Raw genomic sequence first — 21,102 nt, forward strand, 5'->3', positions numbered from 1 at the left:
TATCCGTCTGAAAAAGTTGAGGGTACAGGATGATTTTGCAACAAGGATTCTTTCTGCTCTTCTTTTTGTTCTTTCTGCACGTTATCCTTCTTCCTGCACTTTTCTTCGTCTTTGAGGACTTCTGTTGCTTCTTTCTGCACTTCTGTTTTTTTCTTTCTGTGCATTTTTTCTTCTTTCTTCACATGTCCTATCTCTGTAGGCATAGTTAGAAATTAGCATTTAAAAAACCTTTGAAATTCACAGAAAAAACCATAGGTTTCAGGCACGTTATGGTTAGGAATTAGCATTTAAAAAACCTCAGAAATTCACTGAAAAAACCATAGGTTTCAGGGGTGTTGTAACTGGTATTGGTATGTCCATTGTTTTGAAAATTGTAGTCTCTATTTTTGAATGTGTGTATCAAAGGTTATATTAGGGTGAGAGGAGGTCTGCCACTCTATCACAAGGATGATGTCATCAGTGATGTCATCAGTGATGTCATTTGAGATGTCATCAGTGATGTCATGAGTGATGTCACTGACCATGTCATGAGTGATGTAATATGTGACGTCATCAGCAGTGCATTGCGGGCGCGCGAGTTATAGTTAGCTGAACTAACTATAACGGGGGAATTTCAATGGTTTTGTACAAGTGAAAAGTCCAGCTAACTATAACACCCCTGAAACCTATGGTTTTTTCAGTGAATAAATATATATATATATATAAAAGTAACTGCTTTTCACCAGAGCAACCTTCGGTCGATTTTCCTTTTCTCGGCAAGCAGACACAGACCCGATTTTAGTGCTTACAATAGCTGTTTAATGTCGGCCATTACGCGTTTCGGTCCAAGAAGGACCTTGATCACATGACAATGCCATGATAGCGCTGGGGGTCCGAACCGTACCTCCGGGGGTGGGGGTCCGTGCCGTACATACACGGGTGGGGGTCCGCGCCGTACATACATAAAAGGGTGGGGGTCTGCACCATACATACACGGGTGGGGGTCCGCACCGTACATACACGGGTGGGTGTCCGCGCCGTACATACACAGGTGGGGGTCCGCACCAGACATACACGGGTGGGGGTCCGCACTGTACATACACGGGTGGGGGTCCGCGCCGCACATGCACGGGTGGGGGTCCGCACCGTACCTACGGGGGTGGAGGTCCGCACCGTACACACCGGGGTGGGGGTACGGCGCATCCATCCACGGGGGGGATGGGGGTACGGCGCGTACATCCGCAGGGGCGCTTGGGGTACGGCACGTATATCCGCGGGGCTGGGGGGGACGGCACTTACATCCGCAGGGCTGGGGGGGACGGCGCGTACATCCGCGGGGCTGGGGGAGGACGGCGCGTACATCCGCGGAGCTGGGGGGGACGGCATGTACATACGGGGGGCTGGGGGGGACAGCACGTACATACTGGGGGCTGGGGGGGATGGCGCGTACATACGGGGGGCTGGGGGGGAACGGCGCGTACATATGGGGGGCTGGGGGGGACGGCGCGTACCGGGCCCCCTATTCCGCTCGCATCGCGGCGTACTTCGCTTTTCCGGCACTTTTTGGGTGCCGTAAAAATATTGCCGTCCGGACTGCTGTCGGTACGAATCGTACTTGCTGGGACGTAAAAACATGCCTAACTCCGTCCGGACGTCACGTCCGCGGTGTCCCGGATCACATTCGTATGTATTTTGCTGTCGGTCGGTGTTTTTTCCGACTCGTACGGAAATGGTGTTTCCTTACGAATCGTACTTGCAAGTTTGTATGGTGTTTTTACCGGGTACGAGTCGGACGGAGAAAACGCTCCGACCGACGGTTCGTACCCGTTTTTTCCAGGATCGGAATCGGCCCCTTAATGTTGAAGGTTAAACAACTAATATTATATAAATAAATAAATAACCTTAAATATAATAAGACACTAAAATATTTAAAATGTCCTGATAGATCATCTAAAAACGTTTTTAAATGTTATAAAAACATTAGTAAATATTGTGATCTAAAACATTTTTTTGTATTTTTGTATAATCATTTTATTCCGTTGGCTCATATATGAGTATTCATATGATGTAAACAATGTCAGGATTAATCCAAATTAGATTTATTTTTTGGGAGCGAAATTCTACTGGCATGAGTGCAAGGATCAAAAGTTCCTGATTAGGAGTATATAACCCTTAATAACAAAAAGTGCTATGTGCTGATTTTAAATAGATTAACCTATTGTCCAATTAGTCTATAAATAAAAATAAAAAAGATATATATATATATATATATATTCACTGAAAAAACCATAGGTTTCATGCACGTTATAGTTAGGATTTGGCATTTAAAAAACCTTAGAAGTTCACTGAAAAAACCATAGGTTTCAGGGGTGTGATAGTTAGCTGGACATTTGCCTCATAAAAAACCCTAGAAATTCCCCCGTTATAGTTAGTTCAGCTAACTATAACTCGTGCCCCCGCAATGCACTGCTGATGACGTCACATATTACATCACTCATGACATGGTCAGTGACATCACTGATGACATCTCAAATGACATCACTGATGACGTCATCCAGTGAGTCTGTGTTTCTGTAAAGTTTTAATATGTTTAATATATATAGGGAAAGGCCTGTTGAAGAATGAGTGGGTGTACAAGTGTGTGAATGGATGATTTTCTAGGTGCGTGACTGACTCTATAAGTGAGTCATTAAATGTATCTTACTGCAGACTAGTGACTAAACTGTGTGAATGTCTGCATCTGTCTTTCTGTTGGTGTATAAGTGGCTGCATGGTTTTGTGAATAGCTATATGAGTGTCTATATGGGTTATTGATTGGTTGTCTGAGTATCTGTATGGGTGCCTGAGTGTTTGTGTGGGTAGGGTGTGTGTAACTACAAATGTGAAAGGCAGTGTATATGTGTGTAAGAGTATATAACTGGCTATATGTGAGAGTGTGCGATTGTGAGAGTGGCTGTATGGATGAGTGTGTGCTTGTATCAGTAATTGTATAAGAGCGTCAGAATGTGGTAGTATTTTTATGAGTAAGTGAACTTGTGTGTGTATAACTGTATAGGTGAGTAAATTGGAGTGTGATTAATTATTTGCATGACTGACTAGGTGTGTGAGTACGTCTATGGATGATTGGCGGTGTCTGAGTGTCTATATAGGTGTATGATTGCATATGATAGTCCTGTACTGAGTGACTGTAATTATGTGTGACTGTACAGGTGAGTGAGTGGAGGTGTGTGTAGACCTAAGAGTCAATGAGTGGGTATGTAGTTAGTGGCAGCACATCAGACCATGCATGGCAGGAGGGAGGAGGCTAGTCCATGGATTCACACAACAGAGGATAGGGAGGAGGGGGATGGGGCAGCAAGCTAACTGTTCAGAGAAGGCGGGTATTAGGAACTTTATTGTTTTTAAAACGTGTGTCTTTGCGAACTACTTAAAATATGAACAAGTATGCAGCATAATCTCACTTTTATTTAGGAAGAAGAGGACGTTTGTGACTGTGACTCCGGGCTCACTTGGCAGAAACACCCCCTGACCCTCCACCCCCTATTGCAAAATGTAATGCCCGTGAAAAGGGTAGGTGAACACAGTGTTATATAGAACATAGTCCTGAGAGCACGATTGAAAATGAAAACTAGATATAGTGTATGGTATAAACTATGCACCAAAAAGTGTGATATACGATGAACCGGGCGTGAAATATAATATGCAATACATTGTGCGCAATGACAGATTCATTGGAGAGCGCGAGATAGCACAGGCACTAGCGCGTGCTATGCGATATGCGCCTTGGAGTGTAATATGCACAGGGCAGTGTTGTGTAACCTAACTAGTCTCTAAAGTTGTAATATAAAATATGTGCTGGGGAGTGTAACGTTGCATATGCACTGTGACAGAGATATGGATCCCAGATTGTAATATGTATGGCATAGCACTGTGCGTTATAACATAGGCATCGAGGAAGGCACGTTAGATGGGGCAATATAACCCGTGCGAAGACAAGTGTGGCATGACATATTCACGGGGTGGTGTTACAGTGCACATGGGCTAGAGAGTGTCATAGCATATGCACTAGCTGGTGGAATACAACACAGAGGTGTGTGGCACTCGGCAGGCAATGGTGGGTGTAACACAGCATTGGGCTCTGCCAGGAGCGCGCTGTGACTCTCAAGTGATGTTCGTCCCCTTTCCAGAGAGTAAAATAAAAAGTATTACACATCCGGCAGTGGATGTGTGTTTTATTAACCGTGAGGGGGGTTTCTTGCATAGTTTTGGTCGAATTTTTGTCCAATCCCCTTTGAATGGCTTGGTGTGCATGTGTATTAAATGTGCACGTCAATACCTACCCATGTTTGTATAAATAAACGACAAGGGTGTCTACCGGGATTAGGCACGGTAGGGCATCAGACATGTCAGAGCTTCACTAGTGGTGTAAATACATTCCACGTGGATTCATTGTATGCATAGTCGCCTTTTAATGAATATCACGCAAATCGTCATGGTGATAGGTACGTACGGTTTGTCCAGCATGTCCTAGGTGTGTCTATAAATATATATTTTTTTAAAATAATAAAAAACTGTGGCCGGCCCTGGGGATTGGGGTCAAAAAAATATAATTAGGAGACAGGCCCAGGGGGATGGGGTCATCAGGGCCAAAAAATTTGAATAAGAAGGGGAACCACACAGCCCCCCTTCTTAAAAAATAAAATAAATAAAAGAATGGCATAGTGCCGGAGGCCACGCCCCCTCCTTGCAGCACTCTGCAAACGCGCCCCCTGGCGAGTTGTAAGTTGGGGAATTAATTCCTCTTCAATACTGAGGGTCCCTGAGGGCCAACTAGCCCAACAGGCATCTCCAGTATGCGCCAGGGAGCTGCGCTGCAGACAGGTGTTCTGAGGCCAAGCCCCTTTTTACACCTCTCTGCAACGCAGCTCTGTGGCGCTTACTGGAGGTATCTAGTGGTCTAGTTTGACCCTAGGGACCCTTAGGATTCAAGGGGACTTAATCTCTCAACTTAGAACAGCCACAGGGTGCGTTTACACAGTGGTGAAGGGAGGGGACTGGGCCCGAGGTGACGTGTGCAAACACGCACTATGGCACGTTTTAAATTGGGGATATAATTTCCCTTCAATACTGAGGGCCCCTGGGGGCTAACTAGCCCACCAAGTGTTTCCAGTAAGCGCCACTGAGCTGCATTGCAGAGAGGTGGTCCAGGCCGTGCCACTTTTTACACCTCTCTGCAATGCAGCTCTGTGCCACTTACTGGAGGTACCTAGTGGGCTAGTTGGACCTTAGGGATTCAAATGAACTTAATCTCCCAATTAAAAACGGTCACAGGGCGTGTTTACACAGTGGTGAACGGAGGGGACGGGGCCTGAGTTAACGTGTGCAAAAACGCCCTGTGGCCTGTTTTAAGAGGTAGTTTTAATCCCCCTGCCCTATTATATACTAGGGGCTTACAGAGGAGGTCATGCTAATCACAGGGGGACCCCAACGCATAATGTTCCCTAGTGTATGTAGGTGTTTTCACTTTATTCTAAGTGTCTTTTAACATAGCACTGGCTCTAGGACTGGTTAGTCAGACTCAGTTACCACCAGTATCCGTCTGAAAAAGTTGAGGGTACAGGATGATTTTGCAACAAGGATTCTTTCTGCTCTTCTTTTTGTTCTTTCTGCACGTTATCCTTCTTCCTGCACTTTTCTTCGTCTTTGAGGACTTCTGTTGCTACTTTCTGCACTTCTGTTTTTTTCTTTCTGTGCATTTTTTCTTCTTTCTTTACATGTCCTATCTCTGTAGGCATAGTTAGAAATTAGCATTTAAAAAACCTTTGAAATTTACAGAAAAAACCATAGGTTTCAGGCACGTTATAGTTAGGAATTAGCATTTAAAAAACCTCAGAAATTCACTGAAAAAACCATAGGTTTCAGGGGTGTTATAGTTAGCTGGACTTTTCACTTGTACAAAACCATTGAAATTCCCCCGTTATAGTTAGTTCAGCTAACTATAACTCGCGCGCCCGCAATGCACTGCTGATGACGTCACATATCACATCACTCATGACATGGTCAGTGACATCACTCATGGCATCACTGATGACATCTCAAATGACATCACTGATGACATCACTGATGACATCATCCTTGTGACAGAGTGGCAGACCTCCTCTCACCCTAATATAACCTTTGATACACACATTCAAAAATAGAGACTAAAATTTTCAAAACAATGGACATACCAATACCAGTTACAACAACCTCTTCAGTAATTCTAAGATCCACATACACATCCACTCATTCACCAACAGTCCTATACAGTCACTCATACATGTACTCACTCATCATATGTACTCATACACCTATACATCCTGTTACACAATGCTACTCATCCATAGAGTTACTCACACACATAGTCACTCATGCTAATAAATAATCAAACATACATTTACTTGCATATACAGTTATACACACACCACCACACTTACTTCTAGGAAAACTTACACATACTAGGGTGCCGATCACGATCCGGTAAAAAATATCCCCGTGCGACTCGTATCCGGTCTTTTTACCGTACGAATCGTACAAGTGCCGTACGAACTGGCAATCACGATTCGCATGGTAAAAAGTCCATACGAACCGCATTGGGAATCATTCCCCACACGTCCTCGGGTCGGAAAATGTGTCCGACATGTCCTCGTACGAATTACCGTACAAACGTGAAAGGTGAAGTCCGACCGAGGAATCACGATCCATCCCGTGCGTCCGAGGTTACAACCGGATGGAAAAATCACCGTCCGCACCGAACTCCCATAGCAACCATGGAGACGTGCCCGCATACGCGCCGACCCCCCCAGCCCCCGTAGGTACGTGTCGAACCCACACCCGTGTACGTTCGAGTCGAACCCACACCCGTGTACGTTCGAGTCGAACCCCCCCGTGTACGTTCGAGTCGAACCCCCCGTGTACGTTCGAGTCGAACCCCCCCGTGTACGTTTGAGTCGAACCCCCCCGTGTACGTTCGAGTCGAACCCCCCCGTGTACGTTCGAGTCGAACCCCCCCGTGTACGGTCGAGTCGTACCCCCACCCGTGTATGTACGCTACGCGCTGGGGGTACGCACCGTACATACACGGGTGGGGGTACGACTCGACCGTACACGGGGGGGTTCGACTCGAACGTACACGGGGGGTTCGACACGTACCTACGGGGGCTGGGGGGGGTCGGCGCGTACCTACGGGGGCTGGGGGGGGTCAGCGCGTACCTACGGGGGCTGGGGGGGGTCGGCGCGTACCTACGGGGGCTGTGGGGGGGTCGGCGCGTACCTACGGGGGCTGGTGGGGGGTACGGTGCATACCGGGCCACCTACTCTGGTCGATTCGCGCCGTACTTCGCTTTTGCGGCACTTTTTGGGTGCCGTGAAAATATTGCCGTCCGGACTGCTGTCGGTTCGAATCGTAATTCCTGGGTCGTGAAACGCTGCCTGAAAGCGTCCCGACGTCACGTCGCAGCATTCCCGGATCACATTCGTATGTATATTTTCGTCGGTCGGTGTTTTTTACGATTCGTACGGAAATGGTATTTCCGTGCGAATCGTAATTCCATGTTTGTATAGTTTTACGACCGGGTACGAGTCGGACGGGGAAAACGCTCCGACCGACGGTTCATACCCGGTTTTTACCGGATCGTAATCGGCACCTTAGTCTTTTAAACAATCACTTATAGAAACACATACTTATTCATTCAGGAACTCTTTCAATCTCTCACTCTCACATATACTCACTTATATACACCAATAGTCACATATACTAGTTTAAAACATATGTAGTTACTCATAAAGACACTATTGAGACAGTCATTCAATCACTAATACACCCATACACACACTCATCCACCCATACAGTCCTGCACACATGCTGTCTTCAACACATACAAACAGTGAGTCACTCATTCATGCACCTATGCACTACGTAATACCCCCCACCAAACCATGCAGACACTTATACACAAAGTGAGAGACTGATACAGATATTTACATATTTAAACATTACTCACTAAGCCAGGTATTCACTATGATACACTTAATCAGTCAGTTACACAATCAATTTTTCAAAAACAGATCATCCATTTAGACACTTATATACCCATTTATTCTTCCATCGACCTTGAGATATACATATATAAAACATATTTAATTTTCAGAAAAACACACATTCACTGGATGATGTCATCAGTGATGTCATCAGTGATGTCATTTGAGATGTCATCAGTGATGTCATGAGTGATGTCACTGACCATGTCATGAGTGATGTAATATGTGACGTCATCAGCAGTGCATTGCGGGCGCGCGAGTTATAGTTAGCTGAACTAACTATAACGGGGGAATTTCAATGGTTTTGTACAAGTGAAAAGTCCAGCTAACTATAACACCCCTGAAACCTATGGTTTTTTCAGTGAATATATATATATATATATATAAAAGTAACTGCTTTTCACCAGAGCAACCTTCGGTCGATTTTCCTTTTCTCGGCAAGCAGACACAGACCCGATTTTAGTGCTTACAATAGCTGTTTAATGTCGGCCATCACGCGTTTCGGTCCAAGAAGGACCTTGATCACATGACAATGCCATGATAGCGCTGGGGTTCCGAACCGTACCTACGGGGGTGGGGGTCCGCGCCGTACATACACGGGTGAGGGTCCGTGCCGTACATACACGGGTGGGGGTCTGCACCATACATACACGGGTGGGGGTCCGTACCGTACATACACGGGTGGGTGTCCGCGCCGTACATACACGGGTGGGGGTCCGCACCATACATACACGGGTGGGGGTCCGCACTGTACATACACGGGTGGGGGTCCGCGCCGCACATGCACGGGTGGGGGTCCGCACCGTACCTACGGGGGTGGAGGTCCGCACCGTACACACCGGGGTGGGGGTACGGCGCGTCCATCCACGGGGGGGCTGGGGGTACGGCGCGTACATCCACAGGGGCGCTTGGGGTACGGCACGTATATCCGCGGGGCTGGGGGGGACGGCACTTACATCCGCAGGGCTGGGGGGGACGGCGCGTACATCCGCGGGGCTGGGGGAGGACGGCGCATTCATCCGCGGGGCTGGGGGGGACGGCACGTACATACGGGGGCTGGGGGGACGGCACGTACATACTGGGGGCTGGGGGGGACGGCGCGTACATACGGGGGGCTGGGGGGGAACGGCACGTACATATGGGGGGCTGGGGGGGACGGCGCGTACCGGGCCCCCTATTCCGCTCGCATCGCGGCGTACTTCGCTTTTCCGGCACTTTTTGGGTGCCGTAAAAATATTGCCGTCCGGACTGCTGTCGGTACGAATCGTACTTGCTGGGACGTAAAAACATGCCTAACTCCGTCCGGACGTCATGTCCGCGGTGTCCCGGATCACATTCGTATGTATTTTGCTGTCGGTCGGTGTTTTTTCCGACTCGTACGGAAATGGTGTTTCCGTACGAATCGTACTTGCAAGTTTGTATGGTGTTTTTACCGGGTACGAGTCGGACAGAGAAAATGCTCCGACCGACGGTTCGTACCCGGTTTTTCCAGGATCGGAATCGGCCCCTTAATGTTGAAGGTTAAAAAACTAATATTATATAAATAAATAAATAACCTTAAATATAATAAGACACTAAAATATTTAAAATGTCCTGATAGATCATCTAAAAACGTTTTTAAATGTTATAAAAACATTAGTAAATATTGTGATCTAAAACATTTTTTTGTATTTTTGTATAATCATTTTATTCCGTTGGCTCATATATGAGTATTCATATGATGTAAACAATGTCAGGATTAATCCAAATTAGATTTATTTTTTGGGAGCGAAATTCTACTGGCATGAGTGCAAGGATCAAAAGTTCCTGATTAGGAGTATATAACCCTTAATAACAAAAAGTGCTATGTGCTGATTTTAAATAGATTAACCTATTGTCCAATTAGTCTATAAATAAAAATAAAAAAGATATATATATATATATATATTCACTGAAAAAACCATAGGTTTCATGCACGTTATAGTTAGGATTTGGCATTTAAAAAACCTTAGAAGTTCACTGAAAAAACCATAGGTTTCAGGGGTGTGATAGTTAGCTGGACATTTGCCTCATAAAAAACCCTAGAAATTCCCCCGTTATAGTTAGTTCAGCTAACTATAACTCGTGCCCCCGCAATGCACTGCTGATGACGTCACATATTACATCACTCATGACATGGTCAGTAACATCACTGATGACATCTCAAATGACATCACTGATGACGTCATCCAGTGAGTCTGTGTTTCTGTAAAGTTTTAATATGTTTAATATATATAGGGAAAGGCCTGTTGAAGAATGAGTGGGTGTACAAGTGTGTGAATGGATGATTTTCTAGGTGCGTGACTGACTCTATAAGTGAGTCATTAAATGTATCTTACTGCAGACTAGTGACTAAACTGTGTGAATGTCTGCATCTGTCTTTCTGTTGGTGTATAAGTGGCTGCATGGTTTTGTGAATAGCTATATGAGTGTCTATATGGGTTATTGATTGGTTGTCTGAGTATCTGTATGGGTGCCTGAGTGTTTGTGTGGGTAGGGTGTGTGTAACTACATATGTGAAAGGCAGTGTATATGTGTGTAAGAGTATATAACTGGCTATATGTGAGAGTGTGCGATTGTGAGAGTGGCTGTATGGATGAGTGTGTGCTTGTATCAGTAATTGTATAAGAGCGTCAGAATGTGGTAGTATTTTTATGAGTAAGTGAACTTGTGTGTGTATAACTGTATAGGTGAGTAAATTGGAGTGTGATTAATTATTTGCATGACTGACTAGGTGTGTGAGTACGTCTATGGATGATTGGCGGTGTCTGAGTGTCTATATAGGTGTATGATTGCATATGATAGTCCTGTACTGAGTGACTGTAATTATGTGTGACTGTACAGGTGAGTGAGTGGAGGTGTGTGTAGACCTAAGAGTCAATGAGTGGGTATGTAGTTAGTGGCAGCACATCAGACCATGCATGGCAGGAGGGAGGAGGCTAGTCCATGGATTCACACAACAGAGGATAGGGAGGAGGGGGATGGGGCAGCAAGCTAACTGTTCAGAGAAGGCGGGTATTAGGAACTTTATTGTTTTTAAAACGTGTGTCTTTGCGAACTACTTAAAATATGAACAAGTATGCAGCATAATCTCACTTTTATTTAGGAAGAAGAGGACGTTTGTGACTGTGACTCCGGGCTCACTTGGCAGAAACACCCCCTGACCCTCCACCCCCTATTGCAAAATGTAATGCCCGTGAAAAGGGTAGGTGAACACAGTGTTATATAGAACATAGTCCTGATAGCACGATTGAAAATTAAAACTAGATATAGTGTATGGTATAAACTATGCACCAAAAAGTGTGATATAAGATGAACCGGGCGTGAAATATAATATGCAATACATTGTGCGCAATGACAGATTCATTGGAGAGCGCGAGATAGCACAGGCACTAGCGCATGCTATGCGATATGCGCCTTGGAGTGTAATATGCACAGGGCAGTGTTGTGTAACCTAACTAGTCTCTAAAGTTGTAATATAAAATATGTGCTGGGGAGTGTAACGTTGCATATGCACTGTGACAAAGATATGGATCCCAGATTGTAATATGTATGGCATAGCACTGTGCGTTATAACATAGGCATTGAGGAAGGCACGTTAGATGGGGCAATATAACCTGTGCGAAGACAAGTGTGGCATGACATATTCACGGGGTGGTGTTACAGTGCACATGGGCTAGAGAGTGTCATAGCATATGCACTAGCTGGTGGAATACAACACAGAGGTGTGTGGCACTCGGCAGGCAATGGTGGGTGTAACACAGCATTGGGCTCTGCCAGGAGCGCGCTGTGACTCTCAAGTGATGTTCGTCCCCTTTCCAGAGAGTAAAATAAAAAGTATTACACATCCGGCAGTGGATGTGTGTTTTATTAACCGTGAGGGGGGTTTCTTGCATAGTTTTGGTCGAATTTTTGTCGAATCCCCTTTGAATGGCTTGGTGTGCATGTGTATTAAATGTGCACGTCAATACCTACCCATGTTTGTATAAATAAACGACAAGGGTGTCTACCGGGATTAGGCACGGTAGGGCATCAGACATGTCAGAGCTTCACTAGTGGTGTAAATACATTCCACGTGGATTCATTGTATGCATAGTCGCCTTTTAATGAATATCACGCAAATCGTCATGGTGATAGGTACGTACGGTTTGTCCAGCATGTCCTAGGTGTGTCTATAAATATATATTTTTTTAAAAATAATAAAAAACTGTGGCTGGCCCTGGGGATTGGGGTCAAAAAAATATAATTAGGAGACAGGCCCAGGGGGATGTATGACGTTACAACGCATGCTATTACAACGCCTACCGTTACAACGCATTTTGTACAACGCAAACACTACTACAACGCTATACTTTACAACAAATACTTTTACAATGCTAAACTTGTTAAAATACTTAAAAGTGCTGTTACAACGAAAACCATTACAACGCATACCATTACAACGCGGAAAAAATATTTTTTTAATAAAAAGTTCAATAAAATCTGGCACGGGATGCAGGGAAATTAGGGGTTTTAGGGTGGGGAAGTGTATTAAAATGTGGAGAAAAACTGTACGTAAATTGACTGAAATGCATTACAAAATTAATACTCGAGTATTAAAATTAATACTCGAGTATTAAAATTAATACTCCCATTTCCCCCAAAAATCCGTTTTCACACATTTCAAAGTTTAACACCAATAACAAAAAAATAAACAACAGTTCATACACATGTTAATCATGAATATATCGGAAAATAAGTAAACAGAGTAAAACAGAAGACACATACACATAGGCGCCATTTTATCCATCTCACTTGTAAAACTTGTCCTACAACACTTTCTATGAAAACAATAGTAAAAGACATGTTCCAAAATGGATGCCAAAACGGAGCAAATGAATGAAAACAATACATCTTTTAATGCTTTTTTAAATTATCATTTTCCACAGAAAAATAAAGTATAATAAAAAACACAACGGACGCAGTTTTAAAAAAAATTAATAGTGACACTGACTAAAACTTATAAATACCAGGAAGACACCATTTTGCAATCAGTTGATTATCAACTACCAGAGAGACCAGACGTAAAAACCTGACCCTCTGACACCTCCACTGTGACCTCCACTGAGAGAGCACTGCATTCGTTTGGAAAAGCATTGTTAGTTTGCAACTACTAGTAAGTCACTAATATATTTTACCACCTTGTTTTATACTTAATCATGTTTTATTTCCATACAAAATATGTTTAAAAAAAATTTATATTAACTTTTAAAATGTACTGTTTCTAATTTTTTATCACTAAAAAAACTGTAATATATACCAACTTAAATCATCTACGTTTTTTTTCCAAAAACAACGCATGCTATTACAACGCCTACCGTTACAACGCATTTTTTACAACGCAAACACTACTACAACGCTATACTTTACAACAAATACTTTTACAATGCTAAACTTGTTAAAATACTTAAAAGTGCTGTTACAACGAAAACCATTACAACGCATACCATTACAACGCGGAAAAAATATTTTTTTTATAAAAAGTTCAATAAAATCTGGCACGGGATGCAGATAAATTAGGGGTTTTAGGGTGGGGAAGTGTATTAAAATGTGGAGAAAAACTGTACGTAAATTGACTGAAATGCATTACAAAATTAATACTCGAGTATTAAAATGAATACTCGAGTATTAAAATTAATACTCCCATTTCCCCCAAAAATCCGTTTTCACACATTTCAAAGTTTAACACAAATAACAAAAAAATAAACAACAGTTCATACACATTTTAATCATGAATATATCGGAAAATAAGTAAACAGAGTAAAACAGAAGACACATACACATAGGCGCCATTTTATCCATCTCACTTGTAAAACTTGTCCTACAACACTTTCTATGAAAACAATAGTAAAAGACATGTTCCAAAATGGATGCCAAAACGGAGCAAATGAATGAAAACAATACATCTTTTAATGCTTTTTTAAATTATCATTTTCCACAGAAAAATAAAGTATAATAAAAAACACAACGGACGCAGTTTTAAAAAAAATTAATAGTGACACTGACTAAAACTTATAAATACCAGGAAGACACCATTTTGCAATCAGTTGATTATCAACTACCAGAGAGACCAGACGTAAAAACCTGACCCTCTGACACCTCCACTGTGACCTCCACTGAGAGAGCACTGCATTCGTTTGGAAAAGCATTGTTAGTTTGCAACTACTAGTAAGTCACTAATATATTTTACCACCTTGTTTTATACTTAATCATGTTTTATTTCCATACAAAATATGTTTAAAAAAAATTTATATTAACTTTTAAAATGTACTGTTTCTAATTTTTTATCACTAAAAAAACTGTAATATATACCAACTTAAATCATCTACGTTTTTTTTCCAAAAACAGAAACTTGTTATTCTTTCAAAATCAAGAAATCTTGTCCCTAATTTTCCATCACCTCAACGTAATCGACTCACCTTTACTATTGTGAAGGTAAATGTTTTTTAATTGTAATTCTTTTACTTTAAAAATATATTTTTAGCATTAGCAAAAGTGTTGTTTGGTAAAGGGGATTATATTAATTTTTTACACATTCACACTGCATCATAAACGAAATTATGCGATGGTGCAGGGGTAACAATTACTAATATGACTTCAGTTAGGTACTGCATTTGAGAAAGCGTTTCATGGTACTGGGGTAACTATTACTATTCTAAGTCCCAGAATGTTCAGCAGTAGGGTAATTGAGTGATGGTGTAGGGGTATCCATTATTACTCTTATTTCATAATGCATTGAAAGTGTATTATGTTTTGCTGTACCAATTATTACTCATACTCATGTGTGATGCAGCACCATCAAAAGTATGATATGTGATGTAGTTAGAGTGAAATAAAATATCAGATTTACAATCAATTTGTCTCTTTTGTTTTTTTTAACCAAAGTTGTCAAAGTTGCATTAACTATTAAATTTTTTTTTCATTTTCACAGTCAATCGGTTGCAACTTTGTGGATTAAATCACTAAAATAAATAACTTAATCCTGCAGCCAGCACTACCAAGAAACCAAGAAAACAATCAGCTAAAGAAAAAGGTATTTTAAATTTACACTGTTATAAATTCCACAATGTAATAGTCATACCTTTTGCTATTGTTACTCCAGGAAAGTGCAGAAGTAGGGTAAGTGTTGGATAGTGTAGGGGTACAATTTACTATTCTAACTCCAGGAAGGTGCAGCAGTAGGGAAAGTGTTGGATGGTGTAGGGGTAAAATTTACTATTCTAACTCCAGGAAGGTGCAGCTGTAGGGAAAGTGTTATGTACTAATAGTTAAATTCAACGTCATAATTTCAAAAAGGTAATCAAAATTTGCATTTGTCACCAACGTTCAGTTTTTTCATTTTTTATTTTTTCATTTTTCCAGACAATTGTTTTCAACTTTGTTTTACGATTCAGTCCAACACATAAGTGAAAACTCCAGCCAGCAGGCCAATACCACTTCAGAAGCCTCACCAAGGAAAGGAATCCCAAAAAAAAGGTATTTTAAAACAACATTGTTTTTAAACCATCAATATGTTAGGCAAACCATTTACTTATTAATGTTAATTAAATCCCAAAATATATAAAATAAGGGTTGCTGTTGGAAGAAGTTATTTTTGTAACTCCAGGAAGGTGCAGCAGTAGGGAAAGTGTTGGATAGTGTAGGGGTACAATTTCCTATTCTAACTCCAGGAAGGTGCAGCAGTAAGGAAAGTGTTGGATGGTGTAGGGATGCAATTTACTATTCTAACTCCAGAAAGGTGCAGCATTAGGGAAAGTGTTGGATGGTGTAGGGGTACAATTTACTATTCAAACTCCAGGAAGGTGCAGCAGTAGGGAAAGTGTTGGATGGTGTTTGGGTTAAATTTACTATTCTTACTCCAGGAAGGTGCAGCAGTAGGGAAAGTGTTGGATGGTGTAGGGGTACAATTTACTATTCTAACTCCAGGAAAGTGCAGCAGTAGGGAAAGTGTTATGTACTAATAGTTAAATAGAATGTCTTAAATTAAACATTTTAATCTAAATTTGCAATTGTCACCAACGTTCAGTTTTTTCAATTTTTTTTTCTCCATTTTTCCAGACAATTGTTTTCAACTTTGTTGTACGATTCAGTCCAACACATAAGTGAAAACTCCAGGCAGCAGACCAACACCACATCAGAAGCCTCTCCAAGGAAAGGAATCCCAAAAAAACAAGGTATTTTTAAACAGCATTGTTTTAAAAACATCAATATGTTAGCCAAACCATTTACTTATTAATGATAATAAAATCCCAAAATAGATAAAATAAGGGTTGCAGTTGAAAGAACTTATTTTTCTAACTCCAGGAAGGTGCAGCAGTAGGGAAAGTGTTGGATGGTGTAGGGGTATAAATTACTATTCTAACTCCAGGAAGGTGCAGCAGTAGGGAAAGTGTTGGATGGTGTAGGGGTATAAATTACTATTCTAACTCCAGGAAGGTGCAGCAGTAGGGAAAGTGTTGGATGGTGTAGGGGTATAAATTACTATTCTAACTCCAGGAAGGTGCATCAGTAGGGAAAGTGTTGGATGGTGTAGGGGTATAAATTACTATTCTAACTCCAGGAAGGTGCAGCAGTAGGGAAAGTGTTGGATGGTGTAGGGGTATAAATTACTATTCTAACTCCAGGAAGGTGCAGCAGTAGGGAAAGTGTTGGATGGTGTAGGGGTATAAATTACTATTCTAACTCCAGGAAGGTGCATCTGTAGGGAAAGTGTTGGATGGTGTAGGGGTATAAATTACTATTCTAACTCCAGGAAGGTGCAGCAGTAGGGAAAGTGTTGGATGGTGTAGGGGTATAAATTACTATTCTAACTCCAGGTAGGTGCAGCAGTAGGGAAAGTGTTGGATGGTGTAGGGGTACAATTTACTATTCTAACTCCAGGAAGGTGCAGCAGTAGGGAAAGTGTTGGATGTAGTAGGGGTGCAATTTACTATTCTAACTCCAGGAAGGTGCAGCAGTAGGGAAAGTGTTGGATGGTGTAGAGGTATAATTTACTATTGTAACTCCAGGATGATGCAGCAGTAGGGAAAGTGTTGGATGGTGTAGGGGTATAATTTACTATTCTAACTCCAGGAAGGTGCAGCAGTAGGGAAAGTGTTGGATGGTGTAGGGGTACAATTTACTATTCAAACTCCTAGTAGGTGCAGCAGTAGGGAAAGTGTTGGATGGTGTAGGGATGCAATTTACTATTCTAACTCCAGGAAGGTGCAGGAATAGGGAAAGTGTTGGATGGTGTAGGGGTACAATTTACTATTCTAACTCCAGGAAAGTGCAGCAGTAGGGAAAGTGTTATGTACTAATAGTTAAATAGAATGTCTTAAATTAAACATTTTAATCTAAATTTGCAATTGTCACCAACGTTCAGTTTTTTCAATTTTTTTTTCTCCATTTTTCCAGACAATTGTTTTCAACTTTGTTGTACGATTCAGTCCAACACATAAGTGAAAACTCCAGGCAGCAGACCAACACCACATCAGAAGCCTCTCCAAGGAAAGGAATCCCAAAAAAACAAGGTATTTTTAAACAGCATTGTTTTAAAAACATCAATATGTTAGCCAAACCATTTACTTATTAATGATAATAAAATCCCAAAATAGATAAAATAAGGGTTGCAGTTGAAAGAACTTATTTTTCTAACTCCAGGAAGGTGCAGCAGTAGGGAAAGTGTTGGATGGTGTAGGGGTATAAATTACTATTCTAACTCCAGGAAGGTGCAGCAGTAGGGAAAGTGTTGGATGGTGTAGGGGTATAAATTACTATTCTAACTCCAGGAAGGTGCAGCAGTAGGGAAAGTGTTGGATGGTGTAGGGGTATAAATTACTATTCTAACTCCAGGAAGGTGCATCAGTAGGGAAAGTGTTGGATGGTGTAGGGGTATAAATTACTATTCTAACTCCAGGAAGGTGCAGCAGTAGGGAAAGTGTTGGATGGTGTAGGGGTATAAATTACTATTCTAACTCCAGGAAGGTGCAGCAGTAGGGAAAGTGTTGGATGGTGTAGGGGTATAAATTACTATTCTAACTCCAGGAAGGTGCATCTGTAGGGAAAGTGTTGGATGGTGTAGGGGTATAAATTACTATTCTAACTCCAGGAAGGTGCAGCAGTAGGGAAAGTGTTGGATGGTGTAGGGGTATAAATTACTATTCTAACTCCAGGTAGGTGCAGCAGTAGGGAAAGTGTTGGATGGTGTAGGGGTACAATTTACTATTCTAACTCCAGGAAGGTGCAGCAGTAGGGAAAGTGTTGGATGTAGTAGGGGTGCAATTTACTATTCTAACTCCAGGAAGGTGCAGCAGTAGGGAAAGTGTTGGATGGTGTAGAGGTATAATTTACTATTGTAACTCCAGGATGATGCAGCAGTAGGGAAAGTGTTGGATGGTGTAGGGGTATAATTTACTATTCTAACTCCAGGAAGGTGCAGCAGTAGGGAAAGTGTTGGATGGTGTAGGGGTACAATTTACTATTCAAACTCCTAGTAGGTGCAGCAGTAGGGAAAGTGTTGGATGGTGTAGGGATGCAATTTACTATTCTAACTCCAGGAAGGTGCAGGAATAGGGAAAGTGTTGGATGGTGTAGGGGTACAATTTACTATTCTAACTCCAGGAAGGTGCAGCAGTAGGGAAAGTGTTGGATGTAGTAGGGGTGCAATTTACTAATCTAACTCCAGGAAGGTGCAGCAGTAGGGAAAGTGTTGGATGGTGTAGAGGTATAATTTACTATTGTAACTCCAGGATGATGCAGCAGTAGGGAAAGTGTTGGATGGTGTAGGGGTATAATTTACTATTCTAACTCCAGGAAGGTGCAGCAGTAGGGAAAGTGTTGGATGGTGTAGGGGTAACATTTGAGGTATAGTATTTACTTTTACATCCTAATTTGTTTTTCTTCTCTTCTCTTTTCAGATGATGTCTAGTCTTGAAGCAGCGAAATACATTAAATCCAGGAAAGGAAAACATTTATTAAACCATGGAGGATACATATATAGTAAGGAAAGAATAAGTTTTCCTAGAAATCATTGGAGGTGTGTGCAATACTACACTACCCATTGCAGTGGCAGAGCGGTTACTCTTGATAATTTAGTTGTGAAAACAACAGAACATAACCACTCTGCCTCTGCAATGGAGGTAGAAATAAGAGAAACAGTTAACGAAATGAAAGCTATTGCAAGCACCTCCAATGATTCTACAGGATCCATTTTAAGAGAGGTTGCACAGCATGTCCCCAGTCATGCTGTGACTGGGGACGATTCCATGTGGAGTGGTGGAACTGCTACACGAGCTGTTTAGAGGGAGAAGCAAAAACAAACAATGCCATTGAGGGATGGCATAACTCCTTCAACCACACAATTGGCAAACCTCATCCAAACTTCTACTCTTTCTTGGAAACTTTGAAGAAGGAGCAAAGTTTTCAAGAAATGAGACTAGCCCAAACACTTGCAGGTAGTCTAAACCCACGAGTAACTGTCAAAACTAAAGAAATGTCTGAGAGACTATTGGCTATATTACAACAATTTTCGTTGTGTGTGGCTATAGACTACCTGGAAAATCTTTCTAACATTCTTTCTTTCTAAACTAAGTTTTGTACTTACTTTCTTGCTTTGTTTCAAATTTAAATATCATTTAATTACAATTGGCATACAATGTTTTTTCAAAAATTTTTCCAAACTTAAAAGTCGGGTCTCCGTTTTTTTTTTTTTTTCAAATCTTCATTTTTTGCTAAAATACCAATGTGACCAAATCTACTGTTCCATAGTATTCAACCAATTTTTCTAAAACCAAACGCCAGTAGATTACTATCAGAAAACTTCATTATTAACTACCACCCTAAAAATACACCAAAAATCCAACTACTCAAAATTTCAGAAGTCAAGCCATTATCCAAAATGCACATTGCTGCATAAACACCAAATTTTTAACAATCACTTTTTCCCAAAATTTAAGAATACGCCATGTTTTTTTTTCTAAAAAATGAAGATATAAATCTTTATTATTGGTTCCGAAGTAATGAAATAAACTTTGTGAGCAGTAACTTAAATTAATTTTACAGTTACTTACATTTTTGTAATGAACCAATACATTTGCGCGACCCAACATAGGCATAAATTAATGACATAAATGTGGACATGATTTAAAACATTTTCAACATCAATTAGTTATTCCGCAACCTCTCCTTATTCTTTTCTTACTATATATGTATCTTTATTAAAGGTTTAATCTATAAATAAAAGTGAAAATGTTTCCTACCTGGACGCAGATCAGCTTCCTGCTGCTTCCTCCTCCGATGCTCTTCAAAATGGCGCCTTACGTCTACGTTCACGTCATGACGTCATCGCGCGCATCAATGTTTAAAAGGACTATTTTATTTACTTTATCTGTAAATAAATGTTTATAAATGTAAATAAATTATGTATATGTTTTATAAAAAATGTACATTATGTTTAAAAAATCAATAAAACTTAATAGTTTTTTCTAAGTTTATTCCAATAAAGAAATATTTAATAAACCTTATTTGTTTACTGTTAATATTTTTTAAAATTGTAATTTAAACATGTAAAATGTTATTTTTTTTCGTAAATTTACTAAATGTGTTCCTTACCTCGACTCTATTTTCTTTTTCCTTCCAAACTTGCTCTTCCTTCTCTTTCTGCTCCTTCTTTTCTTGTACCGCGTTTTGTATATTCTGAAGCTGCCAAAATAAATGAAGGACAAATAAGCTCATAGACTTCAATGCAAAAGCGTGGGAATTTTTTTTAAAGTAAGTTCTATTTTCTTTGCTCTATTTTCTTTTGGTATAATTTCATGTTAAATACATTTTTTTTACTCTATTAATAATTTAAATATTTTATTTATTTTTAATTTTTCTTTTTAACATTTCTCATATTTTATATTAAAATACTCCAAAAGTCCTCTTTCTTTTTTATTAATTTTATTTCATTCATTACATTTTAAATAAGAAGGTTTAAAATACTCAAGTATTAATCTTTCATAATAC

General features: G+C 41.0%; 1 pseudogene across 1 annotated transcript in view; it reads left to right on the plus strand.

Moving 5' to 3' along the window:
* LOC146871929 (uncharacterized) overlaps positions 1-19,952 on the plus strand; it is a 46,970-nt pseudogene extending 27,018 nt beyond the window's left edge. The window contains exons 3-5 of the transcript XR_014959629.1: positions 16,174-16,289; positions 17,512-17,627; positions 19,014-19,952. The product of XR_014959629.1 is annotated as an uncharacterized LOC146871929 (transcript). The remainder of the gene's footprint in view (positions 1-16,173; positions 16,290-17,511; positions 17,628-19,013) is intronic.
* Positions 19,953-21,102: the final 1,150 nt, after the last annotated feature.

The sequence above is a fragment of the Triturus cristatus genome, chromosome 1_1 (genome assembly GCF_964204655.1).
Source record: "Triturus cristatus chromosome 1_1, aTriCri1.1, whole genome shotgun sequence".
NCBI lineage: Eukaryota > Metazoa > Chordata > Amphibia > Caudata > Salamandridae > Triturus > Triturus cristatus.